This window comes from Silene latifolia, chromosome X (assembly GCF_048544455.1).
Source record: "Silene latifolia isolate original U9 population chromosome X, ASM4854445v1, whole genome shotgun sequence".
NCBI lineage: Eukaryota > Viridiplantae > Streptophyta > Magnoliopsida > Caryophyllales > Caryophyllaceae > Silene > Silene latifolia.
In genome coordinates, this window is record NC_133537.1 from 10,168,433 (window position 1) to 10,173,915 (window position 5,483).

The following is a 5,483-nucleotide window of genomic DNA, read 5'->3' on the forward strand; positions in this document are numbered from 1 at the left end:
AACCGTACAATGCCCTCATTGTACCAAAACATGGAAAGGAAATGCAAACTATGAGAGAAAGAGAGTAAATGCGGAAAACTCACAAGATACGCGAAAAAGGGACCTCCCCAAACCAGCCAGCAACGTGGGAGGTCACTAATAGCTCCGAAACATCGTCACAAGAAGCTATCCAAGCAATGGGCGTCCAAAACAGCTCGATCGAGAGGAATAGTGGTCGATCGAGGGTTTTTTTTTTTTTTTTTTTTTACTCGATCGAGTAGAAAGTTACTCGATCGAGTAACTCGTCTTTCTGCAGCTTAAGGATCGAGTAGAATTCCTGCAAAGATGCAATGAAAAACAGCCCGCAAACTAACTAAGCAAGCATACTGATATAGGTTTATGGTACGAGGACCATTTATTACAACTGAAATAAAATAAGAAATTTAAAACAAATCTTCGGGTTGCCTCCCGGGTAGCGCTAGCTTCAGTCAGGTCCCAGCTCGACCTTCTTCCCATATCATCCAACAACACAAATCATTGGCCCACTACTAGGCCTCTAACTGGACGCGGTTACCTCAGCAATCGTCAAGCGGACATCCGGCCTCCACAGCTTGGCAATGTAAGAACAGCAGCTTCCCACAGCATCCGGGTCCCAAACTATTGTCTCATCACGCAGCTTCTTCCTAGACGGTGTAGCTTTATCAACACCTCCTCATGGGTCGTCTATCCAGGCAGTTCCGGATTCCAGACTCAGAGCACCCATCTCGCCTCTCGGGTCTGTGAACTTGTCAAGACCTGTAAGAAGAGAAATAAAACAATGTCCCTCCACCCGCTCCCGAATGGGGCGGAGGTGTTACAACAAAGAACGACAATATGTGACTCAAAAGACGGCTCGGACGGAATGTCAACGGAGTCTACAAGGGGAATATCAATGCAAGGTATGATAGGTATGGACTCCCTAGGGTCATCGGACTTAGTAAAAACCAAGTCCTCTCCTCCGGCCGAAAGGTAAGTGTCCCTACCCCGACATCAACAATTGCGCCAAAGATGCACAAAAATGGTCGTCCCAAAATAATGGGAACATTGCGGTCTTCGGGTATGTTTAAGACAATGAAATCACGGTAATATAGAAATTCCCGATCTAACAGTACGTCATGTAAAGCTCCTTTGACCCGTACATAAGAGTAATCACCAATCGGATAGTCGTTCTAGCGTGCATAAACTTAGTGGGCCCCAATTTCAACGCCAACGACAAAGGTAAAATGTTGACACTAGAATCGAGGTCACATAAAGCATTATCAAACGAATGGGTCCCTATAGAACACGGAATAGGAAAACGACTTGGGTCAGACATATTAGGGGTCCCATTTGAAGAAGTGTGCTACACTCTTGATCATAGCTACATTCATTATCGTCTCACTAGCATCCCTCTCCGACCAATCAATTTGAGAAATAAAATTAGCATAAGTAGGTACCTGAGTGATCATCTCATCGTAATGAGCAGCGACATTGAAAGCTCGTATGCGGTCCGTAAATCTACGGTGTGGCAAAGAATCGTTGTGGATAAGGAACTTGAACAGAATAGGAGTTGACCGTATGTTCCTTTGTATCGTCACTTGGAATAGGCGTTGGTGACGATTTAACAGTTTCCGCAGCTTCTGGGGTTGATCGAGCATGTCTATTAGTCGATCGAACTGTTTCCCCTTCGTCTTCATCGATCGAGCCGGAATTGTTGCTCGATCGACCACTTTCCTCCTGAATTCCACTCGATCGAGCAGATTTACTAATCGATCGAGCACTTTCTCCTGGAAAATCACTCGATCGACCAATGTTAGTCACTCGATCGAGTGATTCCTCCTGTACAGGGCTTAAATCTGCGCATAAACTCTTGAAGTACGATAGGAATTCGTCATCCGAGTCATAGAAATCATTCTCAACACTGGGTGACACGGGTTCTTCATGAGACGGAATGGTGTCAGTGTTGATATAGTGATTACCACAACCCCAAGATTCTTTCCTTTCCCAATTAGTAGATCTTTCAGTTTGAAGCTCGAACTGAGCAATAAGTCGAGAGACGGACGTCATCTTGGCAAAAGAGTCGAAGGTACTCAAGCCTTCCCTTCGACAATCTTCTTCTAAAAACTGACTAATAGACCTGTAGACCTATCAAAACAGCGCTGAAGAAAAAAATTAGAACGGCCTCAAGGTACTCAGTCTTCCCTTGAGGCGAAAAACAGACAAAATTAAAACAGATAAAGGCGTCACCTCCCCGGCAACGGCGCCAAAATTAGATACGGTCGTTCTGTACCAAAAATAAATACCTAACTCAACTAACAGAAGCTAGTGGAAGTAGGGTCGATCTCCGCAGGGAGGCTAAGTTGCTATCTATCTGTTTAACACGGTCTGTCGGAATGTCACAAAAATGGGGTTTAAATTGTTTTACTAAAAACTATTAGGAGATTAAAAGAGAGGAAATAAGAAGGAAATTAAGTTCTAAACAATAAAGGAGGAGACTAGGGTGTCAGCTCATCAATGTAAGCCAGATAAAGATAGCTAAGGTCATAGATAGGTCACTAAACCAGTCTAAGGGGCTACGAATATCTCCTTTCAGTCTCAATTCGCTCTAAAACACTATTAGCTTGACTTTCGCCCTCACTAAAGTATCATATTGTTCACTACAGGTCTCGCCCCTTCCAACCTTTCGGTCCAGGTCAAGGCTTATCGGATTAACTAGTCAAATTGCGTCGACTCAATCAACTAATTGAAGTTATATGTAGTGATTGCAACATAAACATGATAATATGACGGATCTGCGATCTAATTAATCTAAATCATCGTTTCATGACTCCCCTAACCCTAGCAAGAGGATTAGCTACGCATATTGATGAAACAAATAACAAGAATAAACAAGCAATTAATTAAAAGAGGCATAATAGAGAAGGAGTAACAAGAATTGAATTGCATAAATTAAATACGAGAGTAATAGAGATTAGGAACAAACTAATTATGAATAAGAATAAGGGAAGAGAAATTACAATTGATCCGAAAATAGAGAAAATGAAGAATAAGCAGTCGTCCGTTCCCTCAACTGACTCCAGGGAATGAATTGATATCCTCTTAGGTCTAAAAAACTCTTATTTATACTAAGTAGTATCATTATAATTAACTAAATATAAGATAAGCATAAGATATAATCTAATTATACTTGACACTATCATCCTCGCTGTAGCTAGTACTCGATCGAACATAAATCTACTCGATCGAGTACTTCTGTTTATTTTCCTGCTTTGCGCACTGAACTTCAAACGGCTTCCATTTCTTCGTTACTTGGTCAAACAGGGCGATTCCGGTGGCATTGGAAAGATAAGAGGACAAACTTTCATCTCCAATTGGAATAACCTGAATATCTGTTGTAGAACTCGAGATATGGCTCTCCAAAGCAGGCACTAGCAATTTGAAGTTCTTCCTTTGCTCGCCTAGCTATCTTTCTTCTTTGCGCATCTCAAAATAGCTACATTCCCGCTCCAAATTCACTCTTCCTCCAAATGCATGCTAAACGGACGGTAAAAGGCTTGATTTCACTACTTTCTGGTTCATTCCTGCAATTAAGATAAAACAAACCAAAGGAGCATATTCGGGGCATTTCGTAGCATAAACTACGATAATAGCATAGAAATACGTGTATAAAAAGGCCTAAAAAGACTATATGAAATGCACGTATCAATAACCCAATCCCTTTTGACCTATTCGAATATTTATTATGGACAATGAGTATTATTTTGATATAACTTAAAAATAAGAGACCAAAATTAACTCACAAATATTACGGAGTATTATACAAGTGGTTGTACAAGAGCAGTGTACAATCATAATTAATCTTGCTAAGCTTATGTGTATTTTTTCAAGCTCTTATATGTTTTTATTTATATTTTAATTTTTTGATGTCAAAAATTAAAATTTAATTGAGGTCCTCTATATTATTTTTGAGTTTCATTATAGTTTTTTAAGTTCAATATTTTTATAATGGAACTCAGCTTCTTTTAAACAAAGCTCATAATTTATACTTTATAGGTCTAAGCTCGACTAAATAATTCTAAAGCTCGGGTTCTTTCCTATACAATCAATACAACTGGTTGTATAATCTATTTACGGTTAACTTGCTCAAACTCAATCCAATACAAATGCTTGCAAGTTTAGAATAACTTGATCCAAATCCGACTCAATTAACCCGCTTATTAGATCTACTCATTTAACAGCCCCTCAGGCCTCATCAATAAAAGGGTAACTAAAACCGTCAAAAATCCACACGAACATTGACAATCACATAGAACGCCGTAAAAAAAAAACACATCACGCAATCGCATCCCTTTCATCTCTCTTTCTTCTTCCATCTTCCCATTAAAAAATCCATTCATTCACCACAACGATGACGATTATTCTTCTTCTCAGTAACTACTCTTAATTTTTAACAGCATATAATTACCTACTTACCGTCGCTTTCTCGGTAATCTTTCAATCACTAATTATAAGAAATGATATTCCCTTGAGATTAACATTTACATTATGTACCAATATATAGCAATGCACTTCCAGTATTTCAGGAAGACTAAAACATTTCTTACCTAAATTAGGGAAACATACTAACCTAAATTAGGGGAACAATACTAACCTAAATTAGAGGATTGGAGTTCCTAAATTAAGGACTAAGAATACTGACAAATATAGGTGACTAATAAAATAATTCTAAGGAATATTTTATATTTCATTACACCCCCGCAGTCGAAGCGGGAGGAGGACGGATGCTGAGACTAGAGCGAAAATCATCGAAAAGAAGTCTTGGTAAGCCCTTAGTGAATATATCCGCGAATTGATAGCGAGAGGGAACATGTCGGACCATAACTTGACCTAGAGAAACTTTTTCGCGCACAAAGTGGATATCAAGTTCTATATGCTTGGTGCGTTGATGATTAATCGGGTTGCCGGAAAGATATATAGCAGAGACATTATCACAATAAACAAATGTTGCCTTCCAAATAGGGCAATGTAATTCCAACAGTAAGTTTCGAACCCAGCAAGATTCAGCGACGACGTTGGCGACGCCGCGGTATTCAGCCTCTGCACTGGAACGGGACACCGTGGCCTGCCTCTTGGAGGACCATGAGACCAAATTGTCTCCCAAGTATACACAATACCCGGAAGTGGACCTCCGAGTGTCCGGACATCCAGCCCAATCGGCGTCCGTATAAGTGACAAGATTAGCAGCAGAGGACTCAGTAAGATGTAAACCAAAATGAGAAGTGCCTTTGATATACCTTATTATCCGTTTTAAGGCACCATAATGAGCTTCCCTGGGATCATGCATATGTAAACAGATTTGTTGCACTGCGTAGGCAATGTCGGGTCTCGTAAATGTGAGGTATTGAAGAGCACCCGCGAGACTACGAAACAGGGAAGGATCAGCTACAAGTGCACCAGCCGTGGCACTTAACTTAGAGTTCGTGTCC